At 45.8% G+C, this 14,290-nt stretch overlaps 1 pseudogene; it reads right to left on the bottom strand.

The window, feature by feature from the left end:
- Positions 1-659: 659 nt before the first annotated feature.
- Positions 660-777, bottom strand: LOC126163238 (5S ribosomal RNA; annotated as a pseudogene).
- Between the last annotated feature and the right edge of the window lie 13,513 nt (positions 778-14,290).

The following is a 14,290-nucleotide window of genomic DNA, read 5'->3' as shown; positions in this document are numbered from 1 at the left end:
GTACTCCAAATTTTTATTACTGATTAAGAACTTCCAGAAATACTACCGAGTAATCCAGTCCCACGCTCAAAGCTTCCTTGTCTTACTTCACAAACTCCACAGAAGCTCTCCTGACTACATTGGTGACCAACTACCTTCCGAAAACGTATACACACCACATCCTAAGCTACAAGCATTTTGAGTAAGTTGTGAGATGTTACTGGATTTTGGTTGTGATTATTCGCGAAATATTTTAAAAACTTCGCATTCTATTACATGGACTGTGGGCAACGCGGAACACAAGAGAACCTAAGCATCCGAAATGTGTGCCACAGAAGAATGTTGAAAATTAGGTGACTGATAACATGAGGAGTTAGGAGGCTATGCGCAGAATCTGCGAGGAAAGCAATATATAGAAAACATGTCAAGAGGAAGAGACAGGATAGTACGACATCTTTTAGAACTTCAGGCAATAAAAAGCAATCCGTCTTCGGGCCACGAGTGGCCTAACGGGACCATCCGACCGCCGTGTCATCCTCAGTGGAGGATGCGGATAGGAGGGGCGTGGGGTCAGCACACCGCTCTCCCGGTCGTTATGACGGTATTCCTGACCGAAGCCGCTACTATTCTGTCGAGTAGCTCCTCAATTGGCATCACGAGGCTGAGTGCACCCCGAAAAATGGCAACAGCGCATGGCGGCCTGGATGGTTACCCATCCAAGTGCCGACCACGCCTAACAGCGCTTAACTTCGGTGATCTCACGGGAACCGGTGTATCCACTGCGGCATGGCCGTTGCCCAAGACATCAGGCAATAACTGACTGAAATTCATCCATCAAATAATTGATTACGTAGGTTACAAATACTACTCTGAGATGAAGAGGTTTTGCAAAGGAGAGGAATTGGTGGTCGGCCGCATCAAACCAGTCAGAAAAAAAAAATCTGTTATAAACGGACTTTTACTGATTTGTCGTATGGCACTTGGCTGTAGCACATATACAAATACATTTATAAAAAAGAATACAAATGTGAAACACGTATAAAATGACATGATGAACATGACATAATAAACACGCAAAATTAAGGTATGTAGCATGTGAAATTAGTTGTTGACCGCACATCGATGTCCAGATATTGTATCTACTTTATAGAACGAGGTGTGTCTTCTACAAAGTTCTCAGCTGATCCACCAGATTTCCTTACACTTGGATGATACAGTCGAGAGTCTCCTCAGGTGCTCCATAGCCACAATTCGGGTTGTCCAAAAGTCTCTATTTGTAAGGCACGGCCTTGCATCTTAGATGGTCGCTTCAAATACGAATGAGTAAAGTCCAGCCCTTTCTTGGGAAGTTGAATCTTTGAGTGCTTTTGCGAGATCTGTTATGAAATGATGATTTCCGAGTTCTCCCTGTTCTTTCTGAACGTGTCTATTAGGTTATAGACGTTCTGTTCTCTTATATGGCTTCCGTGATTTCAAATATGTATTTGGCAAATTAATAATTACTACAGCTTTAATAGGTACATTTCTTTTGTGGTCTGTCCGTAGAAATTTTCCTCGCTCAATGGGGCCAGAACAGACCGTTACGTTTACGTTTTAGTAACGTCATTTAAAAAAGCAAGGTACCAGCTAACTGTACCTAGGCCACAACGACAACGTAAGGAAGAGTCCTTAGTTCCATTCGAATATCCGCCAGTATCAAGACAGAAAATAATTACGAACGAAGGATACGTTGCGACAAGAAAAATATACTATGCGTTAGAAGAAAAAAGCATTTCTCAAAATTAAAACAATGTGTAGAATAACTACAAGAAACTGTGAGGAAATTTACACTATTTGGAAGCAGGAAGTAATTCATAGAATGAAATCCATCCGCACCTATAACCCTAATGTACCCCTCGTCTTCGTTTACGGTGTAATAATCAGGCGTTTGTTTTGTGAGTAAATTTAAATTTTTCAGAAGACCAGGAAGAAAAGTCTCGATCATAACATCAGAAGAAGCAGACTCGCAAGACTGCAACGCGGTTATGGTAAGCTATTCATCTTAGCTAAAGGACCAGGAAAAGGTCACGAGGCATGTTGACAAAGGAGAACAATAAACTACTGAATAATTATTTTACCTGATTAATAACAGCAGTCTCGAGGTATTGAGAGGGATTTATGAAACAGAAACTCAGAAAAATACAAGCAGCTTTATAAAATGGGGAGCTACAGTCCTTTAAATTCACGGTAAATTGAACAAAACCGCCAACAGCTATTACTTAATGATTTGTTCACACTTTTGGTTTCGCTGCGTTAAAGCACCATCTTCACATGTTACCACATAGAAAGGAAAACACGCTTGTAATCTATATAATTAATAAATTTAAGGACAGGCAATAATAATGAATCTCAGTGAAAAGAAGTTACAGTAGTGTGACATATATTAGCACGCGGAGACGTCGCCAGTGATCGTAGTTACAGAATCCAGCCCTACGAAGAGGGAGTTCAAAATACCTCCGCGCCTATCCCATGTTGTGGTCTTCCATGGTTCACTAACGCCTGCAGTCATTTGTCGATGTCCGCCAGTTTAGTATACAGATGACCGCCTACAGCGCTATACCCTACGGAGTATATAAAATTCATGTATTGATATATTTGGGCATTCAGAATACTTTACACAGTTTATTAATCTGTTCTTCTGGTTTCCTAGTATTTCCATAATAAATGGGACCTCCGACTACCTGACATACTCATTGTTGTTTCCGACTAGTTTCTTATTGTTGAATGTTTTTAATAAGGCTCATAACCTTATAAGCTATTTTAAAATATTTTTAGTCCTTAGTCTGTACACAACTGGCACGTGAATGCACATGTAGGACCAATAAGTTAATTAACTTGTTGCTTCCCGATTCTCCATCTTGTATAGCTTTTTCCTTCTAGGGATTATTTGGCTTCGTAGTAATGGGACTACTTAATGTATTACGTTACTCAGACAGACGCTCTACTGGTGGTATCTTAAATTGTGCTTCCTGTATTACATTTTAATAATACGTATTACATTTAACTATGATTCTTTGTGCCATATTGCCTCATCCCGTGCACTATTTGCCCAAATGCTAAGTGTTAGTTTTATTTACGATTCTTTGTCTCATATTGCTTCATCCCGTTCACTGTTTGCCCAAAAGTTGTGCCTGTTAGTTGACTGCTTCCCCTCTTCATGGGTTCGATTTTGTGACTACGAAAGTTGGGGGCACCTCTGTGTGGTAATGTATGAGCACTACGTAAGTACTTTTTATTTAGGTTTATTTTGTCGCCTGTCCTTAATTTTTAATTATATATTGATAAGGATGCTTTGCATCTATCTAGTATCACCTGAAGATGCTGCTTCTCGCAGCGAAACCGATCGTGCGAATAGATAGTCAATTAACGAGTGCGTGGGCTTTTAATCGAGTTCAGTTTCCCAGAAACCTACATTTTATTTACTTGTGTTCCTCTCACCAGTGACGGTTTACCTCTTACGCGCAAAGTCTGTTAGCTCTTCACCATAGCATACCAAAAACCTCACTCGGCATCACTTTTGGTGGTGATGGTTGGGTCTTCGCCTTTTTTGGTGTTGGTGAGTCCACACATATCCATTGGTTGCTTTGCTTCTTTGTCTCGTGTTCATAGCGGTACACCCAGCTCTCCTCCATGGTGATCGGACACCTAAAGAGGTCATCTAGATCGGCCTGAGACAGATGCAACATTTTCACTGCAGCTTCAGTTCGGCGGGCTTTTCGATTGAGCGTGAACAGCCTCAGAACCCAGCTTGCGGAGACCTCTATCGTACTCAAAATGTCGTCCAGTATGTTGAAAAAACTTGTCCGTGAACGTTTTTCGTTATCGTATCGACTGAAAACAGCCGGACTTGAAGTGCCAGGGCTCCCATTTCTCTTGAGATTCCCGGTTCCTGCGACTTCGTTCTTCGTCGTTCAGTTTTGTCTAACCGCAGTGGGAACGTGCGAAAGCTAGCCACTGTGCCGTAATAAAGCGCGTTATTTTTGTACATTCCGTAATTTCTACATGGATTGTTGCTGTATTGTTACCGTTCGAATTGCTGCAAGATACTCTACTTTTTCGACGACCTGCTTCATTTGGTTTTGACTCCTCTAGCGATAGGATAACGGTGTTGGTTCGCTGATTTCGGTGTGCAACTGGATTGCAGACATGTAATGGTAAACAAATGGTTCAAATGGCTCTATGGGACTCAACTTCTGAGGTCATCAGTCCCCTACAGCTTAGAACGACTTAAACCTAACTAACCTAAGTACATCACATACATCCATGCCCGAGGCACGATTCGAACCTGCGACCGTAGCGGTCGCGCGGTTCCAGACTGTAGCGCCTAAAAGCGCTCGGCCACTCCGGCCGGCTGGTAAACAAACAAAGACTTTTTTTCGCTGGTATTTACCATCGCATTTAAATTACTTAGCCTTGTGTAAGCGGTATTCGCGTAGGCGCAATAGAATCACTCGCAGAGTGCGGTAAGTGCACAGGCAGCGGCAGCGGCAGCCAAGTTGGGTGGCAGCGCGGCCGAGGCGCGTGTCCACCCCTGCGGTCCCCAGGGCGGCCGAGTGATTCCGGCAGTAAATCTTGCCGCCCTCTCGCCGGCCGCGCGCCGCCCCAAATTGGATTCTGATTGCCGCCAGGGAGCGACTCAACTGCCTGTGTGCAGATTGTGAGGGTGGCGGGATCTCTCCATTTAGGGGTTAAGCTCGCTTATGTGGCACTGGAGCAGGCGGCACCGACGCCGACGCACTTGCGGAAGGCGCCGCGTCGCAGGCGTCGCGCGACTGTTCCGATCTCAGCAACCTCTCCCGTGATTTACGTGCTTCACAGAAACACCGTCACAGAATCCGCACAGGAGCTCGCACTGTACCCGAAATTATATCTTCATCATTTGTTTAAAAGTAAGTTTACCGGACAAAATATCAAAACCCCCTTCGAACAGGCCTCGAAAGGCCCAAGGTACCGACAGACCACCGTGTCATCCTCAACTTATAGGCATCACTATGATGCGTATATGGAGGGGCATGTGTTCAACAAACCACCCCTCCCCCTCTCGTTGTCAGTTTTCGTGACCAGAACCAATGCTCCTCAACCAAGTAACTCCTCAACTGGCCTCAGAGGGACTGAGTGCACCCCGCCTGCCAACAGCGCTCGGCATATCCGGACGGTCACCCATCCAAGTGCCAGCCAAGCCCGACAGCTCTTAAATTTGATGATGTTATGGGAACCGGTGTTACCCCTACAGCAAGGGCGGGCAAAATATCAGCCAAATTCTTCAGAGAACGCTTTGGAACGTTACGGATAATGTATAACTGGTACCTAGTGGTCATGTGTGGCCCCCCCCCCCAACCCCGCCACGTCCCCCGCCAATAAAATATGAGGGTTGTCCAGAAAGTAAGTTCCGATCGCTCGCGAAATGGAAACCACTGGGAAAATCCGGTAAAGCTTTATACAGATGTGTTGGGCATTGTCTCTAGTATGCCCGTCGATCGTGCCGTGTCGCTCTTTTCAGTTTCGAGTGAACTGTGAGTACGTAAAGATGCGTAGGGAATAGTGTTTTCCGCCGAGTATGAGGGCCCGGTTACGGTTTTCGCCTGTGTCATGCAGTCCACATAACACAACTGTCGAGCAGTTCCTTCTTCGTGCCAATTCTCGGCCGCACACTACAGGGGCAATGCAAACGCTCCGGGGAGCGTTCCCAATGAGAAGCGTTTGATCACCCACAATTCAGTCCGTAATTGGCCCTCCCTGAGTCTCATCTCTGTTCATAAGAACCGCTGGCAATGATGACAAAATTTTTCCATAGACAACGAGCTGCAGACCAGTGCAGATCACTGACCGAAAGCACAGGCGGCTGCTTTCTATGACGAGGATATTGGAAAGTTGATACAACACTACGACAACACTCGAAGTTGGACCGGCGACTTTGTAAAGAAGTAGGTGTAAGGTTTACCTAACTGTTGCAAATAAAACGTTTCTGGTTTTCACTGTGGTTTCCATTTCGCGACGATCGGAACTTACTTTCTGGACAACCCTCGTAAGTCACAGCAGTGAGATTGTGTGTGTGTGTGTGTGTGTGTGTGTGTGTGTGTGTGTGTGTGCGTGTGTGTGTGTGTGTGTGTGTGTGTGTGTGTGTGTTTTGAGTGTGTGTGTCTGTATGAATCGGTCCAGTGAATCAGCGATGTAATATGACTCAAGGTAGAGACGCATGGGAATTGCAGAAAGCAGATAAAGTGTTTGACTGCGCCCTTGACTACACTGCAAATGAAATTGCCCAATTTGTTGATTCATTATCTACATCTACATCCATACTCCGCAAGCCACCTTGTGGTGTGTGGCGGAAGGTACCAGTGTCACTTCCCTTCTGTTCCCGTTCCAGTGGTTCACGGGCAGAACGATTGCTGGTAAGCTTCCATGTGCGATCAAATCCCTCTACTTTTATCTTCATGGTACTCTAGCGAGATTCACGTAGAAAGAAGCAATGGAAAGAAGCAATATACTTTGTGACTCTTTCAAGAACGTACACTCTAGAAACTTTAAAGAGTGAAGCACACCATGATGCACAACGCGTCTCTTCGAACGTCTACCCTTGGAGTTGGTTCGTCATCAGTAGGGGAACAACGCTGGTATCAGTGCACAATGCGGTTTGCCTACATCAGGGGAAAGTGTGCATTCAGGGGTAAACCTGTTGTTCTCTTTTGATTGACAGGTCCTGCTTATTGTTCAGTTAAATTGTTTTCCATAAAATCCTCACCTATCCTCCTATCCCTCCAACTCCCCTCACCCTCCCCATCCCCTTCCCTCTGGGAACTCGCCTCACCGATAGAAACACACGTTTGATATCTATTTGACTGAATAATTAATTAAATCGATAGATTAATTAACCGCTCCCCCTCTGCGAAACCCCCAGTACTCTCCCATCCCTCTCCCACATGTAAATTGGTGGGAAAAAGGCTCAGTTGACTGGCCATTTTGTGGTAAATCGATTGCGGTGTATGGAATATTGTTTAAACAATTTAGACAATGTGTGGAATATTGTTTATATAAACGAATTATGTGATACAAGGCGGTGTTTGAAGCATAGTTTTTCATTTAGTCAAAGGATTTGTCAGGAAATTGAGTGTAGTGTATGGAATACTGTTTATTTAAAGAATTTACAGGATACAAGGTGGTGTATCGAATATACACTCCTGGAAATTGAAATAAGAACACCGTGAATTCATTGTCCCAGGAAGGGGAAACTTTATTGACACATTCCTGGGGTCAGATACATCACATGATCACACTGACAGAACCACAGGCACATAGACACAGGCAACAGAGCATGCACAATGTCGGCACTAGTACAGTGTATATCCACCTTTCGCAGCAATGCAGGCTGCTATTCTCCCATGGAGACGATCGTAGAGATGCTGGATGTAGTCCTGTGGAACGGCTTGCCATGCCATTTCCACCTAGCGCCTCAGTTGGACCAGCGTTCGTGCTGGACGTGCAGACCGCGTGAGGCGACGCTTCATCCAGTCCCAAACATGCTCAATGGGGGACAGATCCGTAGATCTTGCTGGCCAGGGTAGTTGACTTACATCTTCTAGAGCACGTTGGGTGGCACGGGATACATGCGGACGTGCACTGTCCTGTTGGAACAGCAAGTTCCCTTGCCGGTCTAGGAATGGTAGAACGATGGGTTCGATGACGGTTTGGATGTACCGTGCACTATTCAGTGTCCCCTCGATCACCAGTGGTGTACGGCCAGTGTAGGAGATCGCTCCCCACACCATGATGCCGGGTGTTGGCCCTGTGTGCCTCGGTCGTATGCAGTCCTGATTGTGGCGCTCACCTGCACGGCGCCAAACACGCATACGACCATCATTGGCAGAAGCGACTCTCACCGCTGAAGACGACACGTCTCCATTCGTCCCTCCATTCACGCCTGTCGCGACACCACTGGAGGCGGGCTGCACGATGTTGGGGCGTGAGCGGAAGACGGCCTAACGGTGTGCGGGACCGTAGCCCAGCTTCATGGAGACGGTTGCGAATGGTCCTCGCCGATACCCCAGGAGCAACAGTGTCCCTAATTTGCTGGGAAGTGGCGGTGCGGTCCCCTACGGCACTGCGTAGGATCCTACGGTCTTGGCGTGCATCCGTGCGTCGCTGCGGTCCGGTCCCAGGTCGACAGGCACGTGCACCTTCCGCCGACCACTGGCGACAACATCGATGTACTGTGGAGACCTCACGCCCCACGTGTTGAGCAATTCGGCGGTACGTCCACCCAGCCTCCCGCATGCCCACTATACGCCCTCGCTCAAAGTCCGTCAACTGCACATACGGTTCACGTCCACGCTGTCGCGTCGCTGTCGCGTGTCGCATGGTACCAGTGTTAAAGACTGCGATGGAGCTCCGTATGCCACGGCAAACTGGCTGACACTGACGGCGGCGGTCCACAAATGCTGCGCAGCTAGCGCCATTCGACGGCCAACACCGCGGTTCCTGGTGTGTCCGCTGTGCCGTGCGTGTGATCATTGCCTGTACAGCCCTCTCGCAGTGTCCGGAGCAAGTATGGTGGGTCTGACACACCGGTGTCAATGTGTTCTTTTTTCCATTTCCAGGAGTGTAGTTTCTCTAAAGAATATGTCAGGAAATGGATTTAAACAACTGCAGCGCTTTTTTATTCTGATCGCTCATGGAAAGGTTGAGTAGGCTTAGTTCATATTCGCTGCTGGAGTCAGGTATGTTAAGGCTCTTATTTTTTATTTTCCTCGCTTTTCGAAGCCTACTGCTGTCTAAGCACAGACGACAAAATCAGAACAATTACGTATTCAAAAGTTCATGACATATTTCGAAACCCAACGCCACTTTCTGCAGATGGACAAATTACTAGAACCTCAGCGATGAACTGTTTTGTGCAGATAGAGAAAACATGCAGCAATCATACTGCACTGACAGTGAAGCCCTGCAAAAGGGGTCTACTGATCATGAACGGAATTAAGTGCGGCGTGGTGTAGTAGCCACCGTCTGGGTTCTCTCGTGCGTGTGTCTATCGTCAGGGTTCCGCAACAAAGGTCAAAACCGACCAATGTCCTAATTATATATCATGTTACTTAATATTACCGACTGCGAACCGCATATCGTCCTCCTTTGATCTCGTGTCTCCCAAACAAAGCCTCAAGTGGCGGCATTGTGTTGACTGAGAAATTCCAGGCTCAACTCCTATCTCTGTCTTTCTCAAGAGGCCACTCCTTGTTCGTCTGTATGAACCAACGTCCCAAAACATGCAGACAGAGGTTTGCGTCTCTCTTCCTATTGGCTAATGTTGGAGGCAAAGGGAGAGCTAAGGCAATTTCGATATCAAAAATAGAGTGAAGTAAGACATTTTTATTACCCTATCAAATTAATTGTTTAACAATTTACAGGAGTCAAATAGATCGCTTAAAACACTCACCTCCATCTTACTACGACCCTTCTTTCTAATAAAACATATTTTCAACGTTCGAGTGTCACACACAAACATTATGCAAATCAGTTAATGAAATTCCTATCACAAATAGATAGTAGCACTAAATATATCCGAGGTCTTGTATGCACCAACGTTTGAGAACACAAACATCCTTCTCCAGCACAACGTTCCACTAAACATATCTGGTGAAAAAAAAAAAAAAAAAAAAACCTACCGACCACACAAACTAGCAATCACAAAGCGCGCTATTCCCATCTACAGGGTAGCCCCCGTCCCTGCCTCCTGGGGGAGAGACCCACACGCTTGCATTCCATGCCTGCCGTTACCGAACGCATGCGTGCGCGCAATACAGCTATGGGAAACACTAAACTGATCAATGTGGAATTTGACGTCGCTACTGGGTTTTTAGAAGTTCTATAGAGTTCCTAAATTGGTTCTCTCCATTACATTTGGAAGGGGGGGGGGGGAAGGTTCTACTGCGTGATAGGATAGAGACAATAGAAGAAACCACTTCAAGACAGAGTCCACGGGTGATGTACTGAGAAGCAATACGGAGGACACATTTAAACCATGGTCCATTCTGTAGCAATAAGTTGTCGCTGCTGGATGCCAGAGATCGCTATCAATCGGGAATCTGACATCACGCTTGGGTTTTTAAATCACTATATAACCCCTAAGCTGGTTCTCTCTGCTACATTTGGAGGAAGGAGAGGAGGTGGAAGGTTCTACTGCATGACAGAATAGAGGAAAAAGGAAAATACAACTGAAAGACAGAGTCCACTGTAATGTATTTAGGAGCACTTAAACCACGATCCAGACCGTAGCAATAGTTGCCGTGGGCAGATACCTGAGATCGCTGAGCTAGTTGGCATATAAACTTGTAATACTGTAGTAGGCATGGGCTTCGTGTCTATCTTGGCCACAGTAATACGTTCACTATGCTGTTTGTAGTAGCTTACCCGCACTCCTATTTTTTTATTCATTATTAAACCTACTTCTGCATTACCCCTATTTGATTTTGTATTTATAACCCAGTATTCACCTGACCAAAATTCTTGTTCCTCCTGCCACCGAACTTCACTAATTTCCACTATATCTAACTTTAACCTATCCATTTCCCTTTTCAAATTTTCTAACCTACCTGCCCGATTAAGGGATCTGACATTCCACGCTCCGATCCGTAGAACGCCAGTTTTATTTCTACTGATAACTGTCCCATTAGACTATTTACCTCCGGAATATTTTACCCAAGAGGACGCCATCATCATTTAACCATACAGTAAAGCTGCATGCCCTCGGGAAAAATTACGGCTGTAGTTTCCCCTTGCTTTCGGCCGTTCGCAGTACCAGCACAGCAAGGCCGTTTTGGTTAGTGTTACAAGGACAGATCAGTCAATCATCCAGACTGTTGCCCCTGTAACTACTGAAAAGGCCGCTGCCCCTCTTCAGGAACCACACGTTTGTCTGGCCTCTCAACAGATAGCCCTCCGTTGTGGTTGCACCTACGGTACTGCTATCTGTATCGTTGAGGCACGCAAGCCTCCCCACCAACGGCAAGGTCCATGGTTCATGGGGAGGGGTCTGGGATTAGAACATACGATATCCATACACCGCATATAAATGTCGCACGGTGGTGGAATGATCACTGTTCATCACATTTGCCCGTTTTCAAGTGCACTTACATGGATCACTGTGGATTAATGCGATTACACGATCTTCATCAAACCCTGAAGTTCTTCCTGAACATGGAAAGACGCTAATTTCAAAACGATCCTCCTTAAAACGAGAAAGCCATTTTGTTGCCGTATTCTGTTCCATAGCATTATCCCCATACACGGCGGCATTGTTCCTAGCTGGCTCGGCTACTGTCACTCTTCTATTGAACTGAAGCAGAAGAAGTGTTCCGATTTCTCCGCTTGGCACTCCATTTTCTAGCGTCCACAGCTCAACTTGCTGTCTCCAGATGAAAAAATGACACTATGTAAACTCAGATAGCAGCACAGAACTACTAATGGAAAATGAGAATCAATAAATGAACCAATAGCACTCGGAATACCGACATGCAAAACAAAAAGGCTACGAACTTATGTACCAACCTAACATTATTACTATTAATGTAGAAGTAGAACAGAATGTTGAAGATATAGTCAAATAAAATAAAAAAATATAGGGAATTAAGTAACGTTACCACATCAGACACAAGACCTTGACAATAGTCTCAGTTCTACATGTACATCTACATCTACAGTCTGCGAAGCATTATGAATTGCGTACCATAGGCTACGTCCTATTGTACCAGGTCCTTTCACGTATGGAACGATGAAATCCAACGACTTATTCAGTCCATGACACCTCAAGTTGCTGCACTACGCCGTGCGAAAGAATGTCCGACACGAGATTAGAAGGTATGTCAAGAATTTTTTCACCTCAGTGCAAGTATTGACAATGGATTGAATGTATGCTCCAGTCGGTCGAATGGAATCAGTGCATAAAACTAGGGAGACCTGTGAGAGATTCGCAGAAAGGAGCTGTCGTGTTTGAACGTATCCATAACCACACAGTGAACGATGACGCCCGATTTGTTGGTGTATCAACGTGGAATATCCAACATGTCGACAAGGAATGGTACGCTACTCGTAGCCATGAAACATGCGTAAGAATGGCGGTTGTAAAGGATTCCTAGCTGACAGGGACCGTAAACGTGTGTCTCGCCTTGTGAACGACAATCACTTTCGAAACGGACAGGAATTGCCACTGCCAGTAAATCCAAGTCTATCTCTAACAGTTTCCGAGCGACCACTGCAAAACAACCGCAGACGGTGGACATTTGGAGCCGGATGCCTCGCAAGAGGGCGATGGCTCACAGAGGTACATAAAAGCTACATGGTTACAAAGTTCCAGCCAACACATGAACAAGACACCAGTTGACTCGAGGCGTGTTGTGTGGTCCGACGGGTCGCAATGTTTCCTTTTCCTCCGCGTCCAGTGACCGAGGGCTTAGCCCGCAGTGTGTGTGTGGAGGGCGTAGTTCGGGCCTCAGGTAATTATGTGAAATTTTGTGGGTGTACCACGGGCCCACTCACTCAAGTTACTGTGAACCCCACCCGGTTTTCAGCATTGGCGACGAAGTGTTGCCTTTTCGTCTACCTCTTCATGACGAATATTCTGTGTACATTTCCATCTTCAAAGATGAAAACAAGGCTGTACACGGTCCTGATGGCTCCAATCACCAAAGCGTGGCTTCATTTGAGTATATCACATAAGAAGAAACTTATTCATTGTTGTCCTCCCCGAACTGAGACTGTTATCCAGGTTATGGATTGGTAAACGAGACACTAGATGCAGTAAATTCATTTTGCTATTTTTGGAGTGAAATAACTGAAGATGGCCGAACTATAGACGATACATAATGTAGACTGGCACTGCCAAAGAAAGCGTCCCAGAAGAAGAGATGTTCGGCATAGAATATAGACTTAGTTGTTACGAAGTGTTCTTTGAAGGTATTTGTCTGGCATGCACCCCTATATGGAAGTGAAACACGGACTATAAACAGTTTAGACAATAAGAGGATAGAGGCTTTCGAAATGTTGTGCTACAGAAGAATGCCGAACATTAGGTGGTTAGATAGCGTAAGTAATGGGGAGATACTAAATAGAAATAGTGAGACTAGAAAGTTGTGTCGGGAAAAAGACTAAAAGAAGGGATTGGTTGATGGGACACATTCCGAGAAGTCAAGGGATCACCAATATATAATTGAAGGGAAGTGTGGGGGGTAAAAATCGTAGAGGAAGCCCAAGAGATCAAAGCACTACGCAGATTCAGAAGGATATAGGTTGCAGTAATTATTTGGACATTAAGAGGCTTGCACAGGATAGAGTAGCATGTAGAGCTGCATCAAACCAGCCTTTGGACTAAAGACAACACCTTCCAGGTTAGAGGCGGTGTTAGACGGTACTGGCGTGATGCCTTCTGAAAGTGACAAATTTTTTGTCCGCTGTAGACGGGTGTGTATACAAGCGATACAACAATTCTTAGCACATAACGGACACCAGAATATAAGGGGCTATCAAAAGGTTGCCGTTCGAAGGCCGTATAGTTCAGAATCGATATGCAAAACCGCCGCGAACGTTGACACGAACATCCCTATTATGCACCGTGTTGAAGATACCCGTTTGGTAAACCATCGTGTCCTGCTGCGTGAAGAAGTAACTGTCTGCTGCATGTCCTCGTCCGAGTAGAATCGTCGACTCTTCAAGGCCTTTTTTAAGGATCGAAGGCGGGGGAATCGCGTGGGGAGAGATCAGGGCTATAGGGTGAGCGCTCTAGTCTCTCCCACTTGGCGTAACTTCAGGGTTACGAAATTTATTTATTTAATCGTATGGCTAGGGCCCTCCGTCGGGCAGACCGTTCGCCGGGTATCGGTCTTCCAATTTGACGCCACTTCGGCGACCTGCAGTCGATGAGGATGATAGGATGATGATAAGGACAACACAACACCCAGTCCCTGGGCGGGAAAAATTCCCCGACCCAGCCGGGAATCGAACCCGTGCCCAGAGGATAAACAATCCGTCAAGCTGACCATTCAGCCACCGGGGGCGGACAGTATTACGAAATTAGCGATATGAGGACGTGCATTATCATGAAGCAGCAGCACTCCTTGGCGCACTCCTTCCACAATGATGGTTTTCAACAGGCATACTGCTCCACACCCATTCTACGATGGATGTCTACCGGTGTTTGTCCTTCGACAGTCAAGAAAAGAATAACAGCATGTTATTTTGGACGCATATGGTAATAATATCAACATATTTCACGTTTCCGCATTTGCAA

This window comes from Schistocerca cancellata, chromosome 2 (genome assembly GCF_023864275.1).
Source record: "Schistocerca cancellata isolate TAMUIC-IGC-003103 chromosome 2, iqSchCanc2.1, whole genome shotgun sequence".
Lineage (NCBI taxonomy): Eukaryota > Metazoa > Arthropoda > Insecta > Orthoptera > Acrididae > Schistocerca > Schistocerca cancellata.
The sequence above is the reverse complement of the archived record's forward strand: the minus strand, read 5'-3'. Positions and strand labels throughout refer to the sequence as shown.